This window comes from Phyllobates terribilis, unplaced genomic scaffold (assembly GCF_046119375.1).
Source record: "Phyllobates terribilis strain yellow unplaced genomic scaffold, ASM4611937v1 Scaffold_8__6_contigs__length_399053987, whole genome shotgun sequence".
In the NCBI taxonomy this organism is placed as follows: domain Eukaryota; kingdom Metazoa; phylum Chordata; class Amphibia; order Anura; family Dendrobatidae; genus Phyllobates; species Phyllobates terribilis.
In genome coordinates this window covers 363,879,784-363,899,195 of record NW_027362768.1, presented here as the reverse complement: position 1 = coordinate 363,899,195, position 19,412 = coordinate 363,879,784, and the positions used below count along the sequence as shown (strand labels likewise).

Below are 19,412 nucleotides of genomic sequence, written 5' to 3'. Positions count from 1 at the left end.
TACATGTTTCAGTTTTGTTCTGCCCAGTCTGTATCATATTTTGTCTCCGACTATGTAATGATTGATGCTACCAGTTGATCGCAGCCCGTGTAGAGGGAGAAATCCTCAGTGATCGCCTGGAGAGAGGTGTAGATAGCTCCACATTTTACCTACAGTGGCCACTGCTGGAGAAGTGTGGTATTACATCAACCCCTATTCAAATACACAGGTCAAATAATACATGGTCATGTTGAGTCCTCCAGAGCAGTACCCGGAAAAATAGAAAGTTTTGAGGGGTGGGGTGGGAAGGGCAACTTTCTTTGTAAAGCAGCGCCACCCTTGTTCATGGCTGTGTCTGGTATTGCAGCTCAGACCAATTTTTCTTGACAGACTATGAGCTGTAATAACAGTCACAACCCTTTTTTTTTTTTTCTAATTTAATACAATCCCTTTTAAATACTAGTCCTGTCTGTAACCAGGAAGACGCATAGATCTGCAAAGGAGCTGTATACACAAAACGGCAGTAGGATATTAGGACGGTTTTGCAAATTTGAAATGTTGCAAAAGGTTAAACACCATTTAATGGGCACTAAGCAGTGTTACATATACAGCTCCAATATAAGGAGGTCCTGCGAGGATAGATTTATTGAATTGGGAAAGGCTGGGCAGGGTTTTATTGGAGGCTGATATGTTTTGTAGCTGATCGGGACGTGTTATCGTGTTTCATCCATGCCGGGGTGGGAGGTGAGCCCTTTCTGGGACGCGGAGCAGATTGCAGTGATCTTTATAGAATCTGCTATTGGATGAGGCGCACGGCGCTGGCGTTGCTGCGATAGGAAACTGTCATCTGTCCAGGATCGGCCCACCGCTCGGCAGTGGTTCTGGAAATAATGTAATAATATCACAGTCCATAATTCAGCGTGACTCAGTGCCGATGGCTCGGAGATTGCTGGACTTAACTCCTGCTTTGCTGAATTAAACAAAAAAAATTGTGACTCCTTGCGTAAAATTTGCGTAAATTTTTTTTTTTGTACAATTGACTGACTGCCCTCCCGGACTTCAGGGGGTCCAGACACTTTACAGAGAACGGAGACCCTTTTTAGCCCAAAAGTACCCTAAAATTTATCATTTTTAATACTTGTCACATGCTGACAATGAGAAATGTATGTGAAGGGGGCTGGCTGACCGTTTCAATTGCTAAGCCAGCCCCGTTCTTTGTTTTATGCCTCAGCCGCGGCGGAAAAGGGGGCAGTCTGATAATTTTAGTAGATAAGCCACCCCTCTTCTGTCTATGTATCAGTTATAACAGAGAAGGGGGTGGGTTGCACATTTCAGTAGGTAAGCCAACCCTCTTGTCTATGCATCGTCTAGAACAGAAAGGGGCTGCTGATTTCAGTATGTAAGCTACCCCTCTTGTCTATGCATTGTCCATTACAGAAGGGGGCTGGCTGCTCATTTCAGTAGGTTAGCTTCCCCTCTTCTCTATGACTAAACCATAACAATAGAGGGGGCTGGCCGCATAGCTCCCTTCACACACCGCTCTGATGACTTTCTGACACTGAAAACTCTCTCCTGTGTTGAGTATAAACCAGAAGTGGAGCTGCTTATCCCGAGACCGACACCAATATCTTAAGATCAAAGCACCTTTGGAAATAACATTATATTAATAAGAGAAGCATATTCGTATAAGAAAGAAGACCCCCTTTACCTGGATGAGGAACCAACACCATTTTGCTTGCTTTACATAGTTCCAGGTGCTTCCCAGGGTGCTACTTTTTTTTTTCCATAATATACAACTCCTTTAAATATATACATTTTCTTTCCGCCTTTTTGTCTGTGTTTTGAGCCCTAAAGTTCTGGTGGTACAAGTTTCTTTATATTTTTTTTGAGGATATTTATATACTTTTTTTTTTGTTTTGTTTTTTTAATATCCCTGTATATCTAAAGTAAAAAATGTGCAACTTTGCAATTGGTCTAAATTAAAAAAATAAAAAAATAAATAAAAATAATAATAATTTTTGTTTATATATTTTCTTTTATTTTTTTTTTTTTTGTATACAGCTCCTGTGCACACATTGGGTGTCCGTGATTAAAGACTACGAATAGCCCTATGTAGTCTGATCCTGCAGTCGTGCTTTACCCCACTGACTCTGGCAAGATGAGGGGCGAGGAGGAAAGCAAAAGTTGATTTTGGGAGCAGACTACATTGGGTTTTTATGTAGTCTGTAACCATGGAGACGCATTGTTTTTGCACAGGAGCTGTAAACACAAAACTGCAGGATATTTTTAATAAAGAATATATGCCAAATTGCTTATCTTTATGTCTCTCTTGCCTTCTTAGAGCCCAGGCTGGTAATGCAGAGGCCCGAACAGGTTTGCTTTTAGGTCACCCTGTAGAGTTCATGTTGGGTGTGATGGGATATACTTAGCACAAAGTATATAGAAGCTCACAACAGCGGAGTCTGGGACCACAGATTATAACTTCATTACATACTTGGCGTCCCTGATATGAGGCCAGAGATACAGCGGAAGCCCCTCCTCAGCCCAACCCTGGACTTTTGTTGACCAGAGACTAGTAGCCCCCGGGAACCCAGAACAAAGTCACTTTTATCTACAATTTTCCAGTGCCTGCCTTCTGTCCAGTGTCATTATCATCTGAAGTTATTTATTGCCGGTGTCGGCCATGGACTGTTCTCCTTCCCGGCCTTAGACAGAAAAAATAACACTACCTTGTTTTTCACAATTTGTTTTTTTATTATTATTATGCTTAAGATTTTTTCATTATTTTTTTTTACTGTGAATTTCCAATATGGGCGATTGTTGTCAGTCTGATTTACAGCGAGCCCCTATAGTTAGAGCCAGACATGACACATGGGGGCCAAGTTTACATACCTCTGTCTAAACATTCTCCCCCCTCGGGGATCAGAGTCCCCCACTATCCGAGGCGTCTGAGAACTCCTCCCAATTCACTACTGGGCACAGAAGACCTTGGTCTCTTACTTTCCTAGTAGTCACAGCAGTGCCTACACTTCACTATAATCACTATAGGTCACAACCAACCTCTTAATTCCTTAGTGATCACATCACAGCCCCTCACTTTCCTAATAGTCACAGCAGCGCCCCCCCCTCATAATCAAAGAAGGACTTCCATTTTCCTCATTAGTCATTGCAGGACCCCAAACTCCCTGGAAGTCACAGCAGGGTGTCCACTTCACTATTCGGCTCAACCAACCTATTACTTCCCAAATAGTCACAGCAGAGCCTCCACTTCACTATTAGTCCCAACCTCTTACTTCCCCAGTAATCACAACAGGGCTCCTCACTTCCCCAGTAGTCACAGCAGGGCTTCCACTTCACTATTAGTCACAGCAGGGCCCTTTCCCTTGTTAGTCAAAGCCGGTCAACCCCACCCCCCTCCAGTTGGCACAGCATGGTCTCCATCATTGGTAGTGATGGTAGAGGTCTCTGTTGCAGGTGTTTCACTGGTTTTGAAAGATCACATCCACCTTTTCCCATTACGAACACCCCTATAAGAATCAGAAGCCCCTTATAGAACGATGTCTCTCAGATTGTCACAAGATGTTGTATGAATAACCTTGGCATGTAATTCAGGGTCGGTTTCCTTTTTAAATGTTTTTTTCTCCTGTTCTGAGAAATGATATGTTTGCATGTAGTGATCCTGACTTCCTGCAGGTATTTGCATGTGTGATTCTCTCTTGCCTCCATGTGAGAAATCTACCAGCTGGGAGAGAGATTAGGTGGCAGAAAAACTGCTTTACCTGTCAGATCACTTCCTTTTCTGTGGGACTGTTTGATAATAAAGAAACATGAAGCAACTTGCAAGATCTGTTTCTAGAAATTCCTACTAATTTCTCTTGAAGGGCATCTTCACCTCTAAATAATTGTAATGTTTGCATAAAAAAAATTAATTTACTGTGTGTGTTACATTACTTAGCCTGTATTATACTCTGGAGCTGCACTCACTATTCTGCTGGTGCAGTCACTGTGTACAGACATTACATTACTGATCCTGAGTTACCTCCTGTATTATACTCCAGAGCTGCACTCACTATTCTGCTGGTGTAGTCACTGTGTACATACATTACATTACTGATCCTGTACTGATCCTGAGTTATATCCTGCATTATACTCCAGAGCGGCACTCACTATTCTGCTGGTGCAGTCACTGTGTACATGTATTACATTACTGATCCTGTACTGATCCTGAGTTACATCCTGTATTATACTCTGGAGCTGCACTCACTATTCTGCTGGTGCAGTCACTGTGTACATACATTACATTACTGATCCTGTACTGATCCTGAGTTACATCCTGTATTATACTCCAGAGCTGCACTCACTATTCTGCTGGTGCAGTCACTGTATACATACAGTACATTACTGATCCTGTACTGATCCTGAGTTACATCCTGTATTATACTCCAGAGCTGCACTCACTATTCTGCTGGTGCAGTCACTGTGTACATACAGTACATTACTGATCCTGAGTTACCTCCTGTATTATACTCCAGAGCTGCACTCACTATTCTGCTGGTGCAGTCACTGTGTACGTACATTGCTGATCTTGAGTTACCTCCTGTATTATACTCCAGAGCTGCACTCACTATTCGGCTGGTGCAGTCACTATGTACATACATTACTGATCCTGAGTTACCTCCTGTATTATACTCCGGAGCTGCACTCGCTATTCTGCTGGTGCAGTCACTGTGTACATACATTACATTACTGATCCTGTACTGATTCTGAGTTACCTCCTGTATTATACTCCAGAGCTGCACTCTCGAGCATCCCTGCATTTGTCATTTTTCGGGTGCGGACTCCTCATTTCCTCTCTGGCCTGCACTGTTTACATAATGAGATGTCTCTTGGGGACAAGCTGTGGATTTTAGTTTCTCCGTTTTGATCACTGGTGACCCCTGGGCTCCCGCAGACCCCCGTTTCCAGATGTGGATGTCCTGTGCTGTCAGCCAGTTGGAATGTGAGCGCCTCCAGAATGTTGTATTTCGGCTCCCGATCGGTTTGTTGTGAATACAGAGCAGGACGCAGTAAACACTTTACATTCTTGAGTAAATGTTTATTCGCTTTCTTGCATAATATTTCATTCCAGCTTCGCTGGCCGGAGACCACGGGCTCATTCCTTACCTGATACCAGACCAATTTGCAAAGAAATTGTCCGCCCTTGCAATTATTTTTTAGTACCATATATTTAATTATTTATTTCTTTAATCTGACATATAAAAGGCAAGATTATTTTTGCAACTTTTATGCTGGTTTATGTGTTTCTATAGTAACAGACTACAAATAAAATCTGTGTAGTCTGATCCTGCGATCCTTATTATTTTTTTTTATTTTTTTTTTTATTTGTCTCCTACTTTTGATCCATTCTGGGTTATTAATAAGGAAGCAAAACATGAAGAGCATATCCCCCATGACTCTTCTGTCTTATTGGGGTTGTTCTTTCCTCGTCTTTTTCATGCAGTCCAGACTGACATCTCATCTTCCAACCACGACTCGTCTGCAGAGTTTATTAGAAACGCATTTGACTGTTCCTATTTATTCCCAACCTACAAAACTCTTCATTTTGTGTGCACCTGTGGCGTGGAACAGTGACCCCAAAACTTCAAATATTGTGTTATTACTATGATTACCCCCTCCCACAAAAAATGAAATAATCGTGTCCCGCAGAAAATATTAATTCCCCCAGTGTGCTACCTGGAAAGTAATAAGACCCTGTACGCGCCATTTAAAGGTCATACTCCCTTCAAGCAAAAAATACCCTTGGGTGTCCCCTTTTAAAGTAACAATGCTCCCCAAAAATGTAGTAGTGCTCAAATGTCTCCATTTAAGACAAATAATGTCCTCGGAGTGCCCCCACAGCTCCCTATATACAATATGATGGACCCTAAAGTTCTTTACATATATTAAGAGGCCCCCACAGCTTCCCTACATATAATATGATGGTCCCACAGCCCCCCTGTATATAGTATAATGGTGCCACAGCCTCCCTACGTATGGTATGATGGTCCCACAGGCCCCCCCCCCCGTGTATGGTATGGTGGCGCCACAGTCTCCCCCCGTGTATAGTATGATGGCGCCACCGCCCCTCTATATAGAGTATGATGGCCTCACAGATCCTCTATATATAGCATAAGGCCCTACAGCCAGGGGCATAATGATCACTGTTGATGAGGGTGCCACAGTGACCAGGACCATGGAGTGAGGGATGTGCCAACGTCTGCGCCGTTTACAGCTGAATCTGTCATCGGATGCACATCCGGCTGCCATGTATTGCGGTAAGGAGATCTACCAGCTCCCTGCACCACAGTTGCTTTAAACACTGACAGCCAATCAGGGGCCAGCAGCTGACATTGGCTTACTCGTCACGGGTGGTGCATGACGTCACTGGCCGCCCCCCTGCACTGGTCATGGAGCAGGAATAGGACGCTGCCCACTGTGGGAGCATCGACTGGTAAGGATCGTTCATTATTTTTTTAAATGTGTTGAAGATGAGGACGGGGGACATGATTACAGAATGGGATCAGGACGGGGGACATGATTACAGAATGGGATCAGGACGGGGGACATGATTACAGAATGGGATCAGGACGGGGGACATGATTACAGAATGGGATCAGGACGGGGGACATGATTACAGAATGGGATCAGGACGGGGGACATGATTACAGAATGGGATCAGGACGGGGGACATGATTACAGGACCGCGGGTGAAATTAATATTGAACACTTCTAAGTAAATCTATTTTTAAAGGTGTTATTGACATGAAATTCTCACCAGATGTTGGTTACAACCCATCCAGTCCACTCCTGCAAAGAAATCATCCATAGATGTCCATAAATTAAGTTGTGTAATAATGAGAAATGATACAGGGAAAAAGTATTGAACACATGAAGAGAGGTGCAAAAAGCCATAGAAAGTCCTGACACCAGCTGAAATCTATAAGTAATTAGAAAGCAATTCTGCCATTTAGGGAAAAATAGCTGGTTCAACTGATGATCTATAAAAAGGTGTCTCATTACCAAGGTGCCACACAGGAAACATCTCATGAGGGGTAAAACCAGTGAGCTGTCTCAAGACCTTTGCAACCTTATTGTTGCAAAACATACTGATGGCATTGGTTCCAAAAGAATTTCTAAACTACGGAGGCTTCCAGTGGGCCCTGTTGGGGCCATAATCTGGAAGTGAAAAAAACATAATTTCACCATAAACCGGCCATGACCAGGTGCTTCCAGCAAGATTTCAGACAGAGGAGTGAAAAGAATTATCAGAAGAGTTGTCCAAGTGCCAAGGACCACCTGTGGAGAGCTACAAAAAGACCTGGAATCAGAAGGTACAATTGTTTCAAAGAAAACAATAACTAATGCATTCATCCTCCATGGCCTGTATGCACGCTCACCGTGGAGGCATGGCCTGTATGCACGCTCACCGTGGAGGCATGGCCTGTATGCACGCTCACCATGCAAGACTCCATTGCTGAGCAAAAAGCATGTTCAAGCGCGTTTACAGTTTGCTCAACAACATTTAGACAAGTCTGTGAAACACTGGGAGAACATAGTCTGGTTAAATGAGACCAACATTGAACTCTTTGGAAGCCCTAATACACCATGTTTGGAGGCTAAAAGGCAACTGCACATCACCCCAAAATGCCATAAAAACATCACAGTAAAAACAGCTTTACGAACACCAGGTGTAATGAGGACCCTTGACGCGGGTTGCGAGCTTGCGTATTTTGGCCAAAATATCGACCAATACCTCATGTAATGTATTTATCTTGTACATTATTTTCATCTTTTTATTGCACATTTTCCACTTTTGCAGGATGCGGCCAGGCCCTTTATTGTTGGTTTGGTGAATTGGGGCGTCTGTCCTGTGGGGTGCACATATATAGTGCCGGGCAGCCCTCTTGATTAAAAATGGACGTCATTAATAGGCTGTAAGCCAGACACTGTGCACCACACCTATGTGTGACTGACGTCCTATACAAGCTGCAGTTGTGTGTATTATAATACTACACAGCCACTCCCATATCTGCCAATTCATAGAGGGGGGTGGCGGTCGCATCAATATTTCGCATCGGTGCTGCCCCCGCCTTTATCATGGGGGTCTGCTGCATCCTGCTTGTACTTTGGTAATCTGACCTGGTGTTGGTAAGGCTGTTTTTATTTCTGTGATGATTTTTTTTAATTCTTGTCCTTTTCTGTGAGATGTTCCCAAAATGCCATACCAACAGTGAAGTTTGGAGGTGGGAAGATCATGGTGTGGGGCTGTTGGTGCTATAATAATTTTATATTTCTATGAGAATGCAGAGGAGCTGTGGACGCATAGTGACTTTTCAGTAAAGGGGTGTGTAACTTCTTTGATATTATCGTCAGGAAAGCTCATCGGATTGGTGTGTCCGCCACCAGGCAGCCCCATTGATCATCTCTTCTTAGCTCTGGTGCCTGGAAGATGTCGGTATTTGTGGTTCTGAACACCACAGCGCCGTCAACTGTTTAGTGGCCACTGCCGGGTACTGCAGATCAGCTCCTATTCAAATTAATAGGCCATTGCCTGGCAGGATAGGTCATCAATAGCTTTGTAGTAAAACGCCCTTTTAAGAGCTATTGCAAAATTTTTGTGTTGGCAAAATACAAGCAAAAAAACTGCAAAGGTGGAAACTTAATGCTCCTGAGCCCTGATGCAAAATATGTATCGGGACCACCCAGCCATCATGATCCCTTTTATATGATGGAGGGGCCATTGGGCTCTATTAAGGTGCAACTACTACCTTAGCACCCCCCTTTATTGGTGGAATTATGGTGTTTGACACCATTCCATTGTAACAGTAAATGCAGGGTTTACACCGCAGTCATACAGACGCAGTATGATGGCGGCGTTTTGCCCAGCGTTTCACTCAGCGAGCGATGGCGGTATGTTTTATGTTCCAGGAATAGAACGTAATGTCCTCTCCTATTGAATTAGTTTTGGACACTGCACATAATTGCATTTTACGGGCCGGTGTCACGGTTATTATGATTGAAAATGCTTATTAATGTATAATGGGATTTCTTCTTCTCCTGATACTTTTATTTGATGGTGAGTAGTTTGTGTCGTCTTCATTATTTTACGGCTTTTTTTCAGGCACTTTTTTTTTTAAAGTGTCCAATATTTGTGAGGATGCCCTGATGTGGCGCTACGGACCTTCCGGTCCAGGGATGTGAATGGGGTATAGTCCAAGCGACGCCATGCAGGGGGGAAAAAAAATAGTAAAGGGGACACAGCGCTAAACCATTCCCCTTTATGCTCATGATCAGTGGGGGTCCCAGAGCTCGGGCCCCCAACGATCATAAAGTGATGGCTTATCCTCCTTTAGCGCTCTCAAATATAGCATCTGTTATAGAATTTCATTACATTGGCGGTTTTAGTTTTCGGCTCATTTATACTCTCTGCAGTGTAGACGCAACTTTTCGGTACCCGGAAACCGTCTACAAGCAGGTTATCTGCTGCTGATGGATCCCATGCCTTGTGCGAATACCACAGGGCAGTAAGACTGGTTAAAACGACTGAAATCCCAGCAGAGTCGGTGGGAGGAATTGATATGTAGTCAGCCCTGTTCTTGTCAAGACAATGGTGACCATGACGGAAGCCAACGGACTCTATCGTAAGTCAATAGGGTCCGTCAAGTTTGTGGCATCCATCATGGGGTTTCCATTTATAAGAAAAAAGTTAATGACACACTTTCAAAATGTCAGCAGGACGCGTATGTGCTATGTATCGAAGACTAGACCTATAATGAGAATATATCTGACATGAGCAACTTGTTGATGGTTTCCACACTGCAAACTTTGAACTGAAAAACAAGTAAAAATAAACACCAAAAAAAGGTAAAAATCCATTTTTATTAAAGATGCTGGATATGCCAGGCAATGCATTTTCCCTGTATGTGTACTACCTGCATGTAATTTTTAGCGTTTTTATCCTTAAAGGGGATTTTTGACCAAGATATTTAAAAGTGGCTATATAGAAGTAAATTAGAAGTTAGAGAATGTGCCAAAGTTTCGTCATTGGGCTGCATTTACTTACAGAGATATTACCGATTTTCTGTTGTCGGCCATTTTGCTAAACTAGAAACAGGAAGTGCAGCCACTGGGTTGAAACCGTAGCTCGATAAACTGTCACATCGATTTTAATGGAACATATCAATAGCCTAAACATTTACCATAGGTTACTGAGATGCTAAGTCAAAAATGTCAGTCGATATAGCTGCTGATCCTGTTTCAAAATGGCGGCTGCAGCAAAACAGAAAAATGCCTATATCTCTTGAAGGGAATATAACATAGTAAAATCATAGAGGGCGATGAGGGTAAAGCAAACCTACTCAATAGCTTCTTCTCCACTGTTTTCACAAAAGAAAACAATTTATCGGAGGAAATGCAGAGTGATAAAGTAAACCCTCCGCTAAATATCACCCACCTAACCCAGGAGGAAGTTCAGAAACGCCTAAATAATATCAAAATAGACAAGTCACCAGGCCCAGATGGCATACACCCCCGGGTACTAAAAGAATTAAGTAATGTGATAGACAGACCGCTGTATCTTATATTCAAGCACTCTTTATGGACAGGGACTGTCCCACTAGACTGGCGCCAAGCAAATGTGGTACCAATATTCAAAAAGGGGTCTAAAAGTGACCCTGGGAACTATAGACCAGTCAGCTTAACGTCTGTTGTGGGTAAATTGTTTGAAGGATTTCTTAGAGATGCAATTGTAGAATATCTTAATGATAATAACTGTCTAACTCCATATCAACATGGATTCATGAGGGATCGCTCCTGCCAAACAAACCTGATTGCCTTCTATGAGGAGGTGAGCTCACAGCTGGACCGGGGAGAGTCAGTGGATGTTGTATACCTTGACTTCTCCAAAGCGTTTGATACCGTGCCACACAAAAGGTTGGTATATAAAATGAGAATGCTTGGTCTGGGGATAATGTGTGCAAGTGGGTAAATAGCTGGCTGAGTGATAGAAAGCAGAGGGTGGTTATCAATGGAGTAAGCTCAGGGGGTGTCAGGGTTACTAGCGGGGTGCCTCAAGGGTCTGTCTTGGGCCCTATATTATTTAATATATTTATTAATGATCTAGTGGAAGGGTTGCATAGTAAAATAGCAATATTTGCAGATGATACTAAACTTTGTAAAGTAGTTAATACAGATGAGGATAGGGCACAGCTACAGGAGGATTTAGATAAATTGGGGAGTTGGGCCAAAAAATGGCAAATGGGGTTCAATGCCGATAAATGTAAGGTCATGCACATGGGAAAGAAAAACAGCAGTCACCCATACATATTAAATGGGAAACCGTTGGGGAAATCTGACATGGAGAAGGACCTGGGCGTCTTGGTTAATAGCAAATTAAATTGGAGTGCCCAGTGTCAGGCAGCAGCTGCGAAGGCAAATAGTCATGGCATGCATCAGAAGAGGAATAGGAGCATGTGATGAGAACATTGTTCTTCCTCTGTATAAAGCGCTGGTAAGGCCGCACTTAGAATATTGTGCACAGTTCTGGGCTCCGGTGCTCAGGAAAGACATATTGGAGCTAGAGAGGGTACAAAGGAGGACGACTAAGGTAATAAAGGGAATGGAGGGACTAGAATACCCAGAGAGGTTGTCAAAATTAGGCCTATTTACGTTGGAAAAGAGAAGGCTTAGGGGAGACCTCATAAACATGTATAAATACATCAGGGGGCAGTACAGAGATCTCTCCCATGACCTGTTTATACCAAGGATGGTGACAAAGACGAGGGGGCACACTATGCGTCTGGAGGAAAGGAGGTTCCTGCACCAGCATAGAAGGGGATTCTTTACGGTCAGAGCCGTGAGACTCTGGAACTCTCTGGGAGAGGAAGTGGTGATGTCCAACTCACTTAACGAGTTCAAGAGAGGCCTGGACGCCTTTCTTGAGAACAATAAAATTACATCTTATGCTTAGTTAATTAATCCAGGGATTTAATCTGACTGCCAGATTGGTGTCGGGAAGTGAATTTTTCCTCAATGATGTAAATTGGCCTATACCGCATGTTTTTTTGTTGCCTTCCCCTGGATCAACGCTGCGGAATAGCTGCAGTGCACAAGAAATAGGCTGAACTGGATGGACGATTGTCTTTTTTCGGCCTTATAAACTATGAAACTATGAATAGTGGCCAAATTTTGCCTACTGATCCATTTCTTTGTTTACTAATATATGTGGTCAATTTTAAATTTTGGGTGGAAACCCCCTTTAAGTATCCGTTAGGGGCTTTGTTCCACAGTTAGTCTTAATTTTCTATGGTAGAACCCGTATTTTGGATAATCTTAGTGGTGCTTACAACCTTTCAGTGTCTGGGGCTCCTTGACAGTGAAAGTAATTCCTCTTTTACAGCTCTGAGATGGTCTAAGACTCTTACACTGGATTATTTGCGTTAATTAAGATCAGATCATGGATCAGACTGGGGGAAGAGTTATCCGAGAATGCAGGCAGAATCCTTGGAAGGTCTTGTCATTGCGATACGCCTGATAGCTGCCATCACTATATTCTCGCTTCACTATAGCAACCAGACAGTAACAGGAATGTTATCATGAGTTGACGTTGAAAATATTCCAAGTTTGTGTTTCTTAGGTGCTTGTTGATCGTCGGCCAAAACTCGATTTGGAAGAGGCAGATCTGAAAATCTGCCGGGATTGCAGACGAGTCATGTTCCTCCGGCTGGGCTGCTCGGCACAGAGCGCTGACGGAATATGATGATGAGACTTGCCATCGCTGGGATACAGCAGTGATATAATTGCAGCCAGAGCCCTGGGGGGATGGGGGAGATTTCCAGGCGACCTATACACTGGAACAATGCTTGCATTGTTTAATATCCCTACCAGTCCTTCCCGTCCTAATGCTGCAGCCAATCTGCTGTGTAACTTTTTTATTTGTTTTATTCAGACTTTCCAAAATTGTCTGCTGTTCTCTATTATCAGCCACATGTATAGCTTGGACTGATCACATTTCCAACCACTTTACCCTCTCCCTTGTAGTGTTGGCATGGTCCCAGGACATTAATATAAGGGTGTTGCACAGGTTTCTGTCCCCCCGAAATCGCGCATTAATTTACAATTAAGGTTTCGCCATAGTCAACACTTCAGCAGGGGCTTCTATCAAATACCCTTAAACCAGTATTCAGATGTTCCCTTGATGGAGCCGTTTTGTTCAATGAGGCAAACCGTGTAAAATCTGAAACTTTGGACTGCGGAAAGGAGGTCAAATGTGGTTGTTTAGAGAAAGATATTTCCGTCTCCGCTCTTAATAGCTTAAATGAGAGTATCCCTTTAAGGAACCAAGTAAGGTGGTGAAGCACAACCTACAGCTGGTAATGTTGATTTGCTGCAGAGATGGCGAGAGGTTATATCTTATATCAAACTGCTGGTTAGGGGACTTTATAGGGGACTATAAAGTCTACTGAAGCAGGAGCCGACCTCTCTCTCCTGCCTCCTGCTGGGGGCGGTGAACTCCTTTTTGATTGACAGTTCAGTCCGGCAGCATGTCTGCACTTCTGCCCGGTCTGTGCTATCTTGCCTCTGAAGCATCGGAGGAACACGGGCTCAGATACTAACAGCGCGCTTCAGCAAACCAGTGCGCTTGCTCAGCCACCACTGATTAGACTGCAGTGATGGCCGACTACCTAGGCAACAAGTAGTAAATAATAAAAATTGAATTCTCTCCATTTTTAAGAATGAGGAGGATTTAATTGCAAAAAATCTGTTTTTAAAAGCACTTTGCAATATTAGCCATTTAAGATGATGAGGATAACCCTTTAAAAAACGAGTGGCACCGTACCTTGCCGGCCATTCATGGCATTAGGATTGCAGAAGAAATTATCTTTATTCCCATATGTAAATTAGCTTGTAAGTGTCTAGTGGGCGGTTCCAAAACCTAGCAAGCTCTCATCAGTGTTTTAGGGTATGTGCCCACGCTGCAGAAATGAAGCAGAAAATTTCTGCAGCGTTTCTGCATGTTCTTGGAAGTAAAAACGCTTGCGGACTTTACAGGCGTTTTTGACGTGTTTTTGCAGCGTTTTTACATGCGGATTTGACTTGCATTTTTCAAATGCATTGAGACCTCAAATCCGCATGCAGAAACGCACAAATAATGGACATGCTGCGGCTTTTTCCGCAAGGAAAATCCGCTCCGGAAAATTCCGCAGCATGGGCACAGAACATGCAGATTTTCATTGGGATTTTCATTGGGGATCATGGGGCACGGATTACCAAGCGTTTTGCAAGCGTTTACGCTGCGGAAATTCCGCATAAAAAACGCTTGAAAAAACGCATAGTGGGCACACAGCCTCAGCTGGCACTCTGGGTGTGGTTCATGCCCTGTGACTTTCCCTGTTATGTGCAACTAAGATCCAAGTGCTGCCCCCTAGAGTGCACTACATGATTTCAGTGTTGCAAAGCCCCCCTAGACCCACTTGCTTGGTGACCATTGTTGAAACATATTAAAAAAAAAAAAAAGGTTGCCTGGAAATTAGTGGATTTTTTTCAAATTCATTTTTGCTTGTCTTGATCAGAACTGGCAAAGACTCTGTGTAGTCTGAACCTAGCACATTTGTGGCATGCCTACACGGAGAAGAACCTTGCAAATCAGCCTAATGGGAAGAAGGGGCTTTATGGTAAAAAAAAAAGAAAATAGTCTTTGTTCTTGGTGGTTGACGTAAAGCATCTGCTTCCATGGCAACGTTTGTTGAGCGGTTCCGTATGTAGAACTCTTGTTCTGAAGGAAACGTTCATATGTTTATCCATTTCGCAGCTGGTTGTAGGGTGGACATGGCACAGCTGCTTTTTCTTCTGTGGAACACGCTTTAGTGCTGGATCTGCCCATCCCATTGCCCCCTACTGTGGCAGAAGGGCATAATTACTGCTAACTTGGCCAACGACATCTCTGCAGCAAGTGAGAGTTTAATGGAGGAGAACGGATAACGTTTCTAGTCTAGGTGGCCATGAAGTAGGTCGTGTACTTAGAGGGACTTTCTGAGATTAGGACAACCAGAGCCACATCTGCTCATAGGTTGTGTGTGGTACTGCAGGTCATCCCCACTGCTTAGCTGCAGTACCACCCTCAATCTGTGGAAAGATGTGGCATTGTTTTCCCACTACAAAGATGGTTCATGGACACTGACTCTAATCTTTAATTAGTGATTTGATTATTATGAAACCGTGTCATCACGGTCTTTACCTGTCAGTGCCACAGGTGGCGTAGTTCATAGTTGGAGAACTTCTGCTACTAACCGACAGCATGGCACACAGATAACCTACGGGAAGAGGGGTATTGATTGACTGATGAGCTGTCATCCAGCTACTGCTGCCCTGTCAATAGATGTGGACATTTATTAAAATTAGGTCTCCGAATGTGTTCTAGAATCTCCCGGCTGCTGTTAACCTCGCCACTGCTGGACCCAATGGAAAGCCTAGTACATTGTGCTTTCTCCATGAGCCATTCACATCTCCTGGTGGCCTTTATTCTTTCATTCTCTTTTTTTTTTCTATTTAGTTTGTTTTCCATCTTTCCCCTCCTTTTTTTTTATCCTTTTTCCTACTCTTTTGTTGCTTTTTTCTTTGTTTCTATTGCCTTTTCTTTTTCTCTCGGTTTATCCCTATTTTTTCTACTCTTTTCCTTTCTGCTCACTTTCTCCCTTATTTCCAGCCTTTCTTTGTTTTTGTTCTCGCCCTCTTCTCTTTTTTTCTCATATTCTTTTTAACCTTCTTTCTTCTTTTTATACTTTTCCTTTTATTCCGTTTTTTTTCTTTTATGTTTTTTCCTTTCTGCCTCACTTTGTTTTCTTTCTCTGCTCCCTCTTTCCCCCTATTTTCTTCTCTTTTTATCTTTTTTTTTCTCACGTTCATTCCCTTGTTTTTCTTCACTCTCCAGCTTTTTTCCTTATCCCTGTTTTTCTTGTTCCTTCACTTTCTTTCTTTTGCAGTGCTCCCCTCTTTTTGTCTTTGACACCACCTTTTTTTTTTCCCCTTTTTCTTTTATACTCATTCTTTTTCTCTATTTTTCTTTTTTTTTTTCTTTTGTGCTTTCTCACTCTCATTTTTTGTTCAGTCTCAAGCTTTTTCTTTTTGTTTTGCTTGGTTTCTCCGTCTCTTTTTATCACTCTTTTTTCTCTTAGGTTTTTATGTTACCCTCTGGTCTTATCTTCTTTTCTTTCGGTTTTAGTGTGCGTTGTTCCTCTTTTTTTCGTCTTTACATATGGACGTATTGTAGGCACGTCGGGAACTTTTTTTGTGTGACATTTTGTATCGGCCTATGTTCTTTCTGTTTTCAGTTTACACCTTATCAAAAAACGAGATTACACTAATATTTAGTATTTTAGCAGTTCCAGACTTTTGACTTTGTCTCTTGCCTGTTATCGGGACTGGAACAAGGCAGTAAGAGCAGCTGTAAAACTTCACATCCATGCCAATTTAAAACGCTGCCATCGGGCAAAGGGCAACATATTCTGTAAAAACTAGGGGGGGAAAAAAAATCTGTTGCCCTTTTAGGATACTTCCGCTGTGTATGTGCTGGGGAATCCATGGCCTGTATGTGCTGGGAAATCCATGGCAGAAATGATGTCACTGACGCCCGCACTTCTGTTGCCGATTTACAACTGCTCAGGCCGTCCAGCGTGGTATCCACATGTGATCATCCACATTTTATATGGCAGTGAATTGAACATTTTGACACTCTACAGCTGGAAACTACAGACCCCATAATTGTCTTCTGTCTTTTTTGGGGGGTTTTTGCACCAAATTCTTTAAAATGGTGTTTACGGTTCATAAATTTTGCTCAAAATAAAAAATGCTCTTTTGCTTTTGTCTTTTAACTTTTGTTTGGCAACTTTATAGTTCAAAAGTCGCATATTCTGCTAAAATGTTGCGCAAAAAATCCTGTCACACATAAAATCAATCCGGGGGGAGGGGCGGGGGGAATCTGGTTTACAATTGTGCAAAAATTGTGCAACTTTTTTAAAAATTCGCATTTGATGAATCGGCCAATAACATCTGGAAACTCCAAACCCTGACCACAATGACGAACATTTAAAAAAACAAACAAACAAAAAAAAAAAAAAAAAACACAAAAATGCACAAATTTAAAAAAAAGAGAGAATAAGGTGCAAGTGAAAAATAGGTGAAAAACACCAAAAACTAGACCGAATAAAGAGGCGCAAATGCAGTATTGAATCGGCCTCATATGTTTTCGAGAACTTTTTATTTCCTAAAAAGAGGAAGGGTTAGAAACAAAGTGCGATTCTGCAGAACTTTCTTTGTCTGGGAGAGTTAAAAGGAAACTTTTACTATAAACTGGATTATAGGGTAATAGATTTATTGCTCGTATTAAGTTTTTATAACTGTACAAACATAACGTAAAAGATAAAGGCAGCAGTCTCCCGGATGCAGGCAGCAAATTTATGACCGGGCGTTTTATGACTTGCTGAAAACATTATCTTTTTCTGATAGTTGCCGCTGCGGTAAAGTCGCCCTTCCAGCTGTCAGCCAACATTCATATGGGAGCTGGTGGTGTCATGGCGGAAGACTAATGAGGCACGTTGGTTACTCCTGCAGCACAGAGTGTTTCAGCAGAGGAGTGAGTTGCTCTTGTGACTTGTCTGGGGATTATTAGTGACATGATCACTCTGTCATGAAATGTCATTCTGTGAATGAACTACGCTGTAGTCGCTGAATCGTGACAGATGTAATGTCAAAACACCCCATGATTTTTTTTAAAAGTAAAGAAAACTGTAATTTTTTAATCTTCGGGTAATAGATATTTTTCCCGATTCGCTATACACAAATAATCCTACAGCGGATATCCCATGAAAATAAAGGATCCCAATAATTTTCTATCCATTAGTGGTACGTTGGAAGACCCCAATACATCTGATAATCTGTCAATTCTTCTTAAATAAAGGGATACCCAATGCTATGACCAGGTAACGTGCTGAGAGCATTTGCCCCTTTTATTTCCTCCCATTGATTGGGGGGTACATGAAATTTTCTTGTCCTGGGTCTTAGTCTTTTTACTGCAATAACAAACAAGTAGTTTCATGCTGAACTTCACGATGATGTTGCAAAAGTCTAGAATTGGCCCCATCCAATGCTACTCGTGGGGAGTGCGGAGTGGTATCTGGAAGGGGTTAATTGAAGAATTGGTTCTTCTCCGTTGTTCAGTTATGTAACCCATTAAAGCTGTGCGTGATCTATAGAAATTGTTAAGGTCCACGATATAAGATTATCCTTGGACTTTACTGAGATGTCGGCCTTAATGAACATGTTCTGGTTTCTTCACCTCCTGTTTACAAAAACAGGATCTTTTTAATGAGGTTTTGTACGGTGCTGTGGATGGAGCCTGCCGGACGTGTGTCTTCTTTTAGTCTCTGTTCTGTTTTAACGGACATTACTAAGTTTCTACCAACATTTAGCATTTTGAATTGACTTTTTTTTTTTTTTTTTTTTCTTGTCCCCATTTCCTTGATTTCAGCAGGACACTTGGTGCCACATTTTCAAGGGCTCTTTACCATTTACTGTAGTTGGTCACAACATTGCGCCACCTTTAATTACAATTGTTGGCTCTGAAAACCTAAAGCTGTCCATACACGTGATGGCACTGTTCGTTTTGCAGACGACTGTCCCTCCCGACTTCCCCATACACAAGTGCTTGACCGAGTCTTCATGTGTTTTCAGCTTTTTTCCCCTAAAAAGGTAAAAGCTGCTGCCAGATTCCTTTTTGGCAGCAGCTTATCTACCCAAGAAATTAGATAATTGGATTTTTAAATCTTTCTCTTCTCTCCTCTTCTTCTCTCCTCTTCTTCTCTCCTCTTCTTCTCTCCTCTTCTTCTCTCCTCTTCTTCTCTCCTCTTCTTCTCTCCTCTTCTTCTCTCCTCTTCTTCTCTCCTCTTCTTCTCTCCTCTTCTTCTCTCCTCTTCTTCTCTCCTCTTCTTCTCTCCTCTTCTTCTCTCCTCTTCTTCTCTCCTCTTCTTCTCTCCTCTTCTTCTCTCCTCTTCTTCTCTCCTCTTCTTCTCTCCTCTTCTTCTCTCCTCTTCTTCTCCTCCTGTAGACTTCTACTTTTTGGGGTCGAGACAACTCTATACACATTAAAGGGTCTGTTTAGTTTTGCCAACACTGCCGGGTTTGGTCAACATTCATCTCATTTGTTTGGGCACCTTATGAAAGAGAAACTAGTCATTGACCAAATGAATCCGAAAGTTCCAATCTAGGGATAAACCTCAGGACCAACTCTTGAGACGATCATAATATTTCGGAAAGAGAGGAGAGAATGCAGCTATCGATCTTGTTGATGGTCATCAAATGAGCAGTCCGAAGACTGGATGTCTTGGATAAACACTAATCCT

General features: G+C 42.5%; 1 protein-coding gene across 1 annotated transcript in view; it reads left to right on the top strand.

Annotated features, from left to right (window-relative positions):
* Positions 1 to 19,412, top strand: part of CAMK1 (calcium/calmodulin dependent protein kinase I) — a 99,069-nt gene that overhangs the window by 37,945 nt on the left and 41,712 nt on the right. The gene's annotated exons all lie outside the window — the stretch shown is intronic.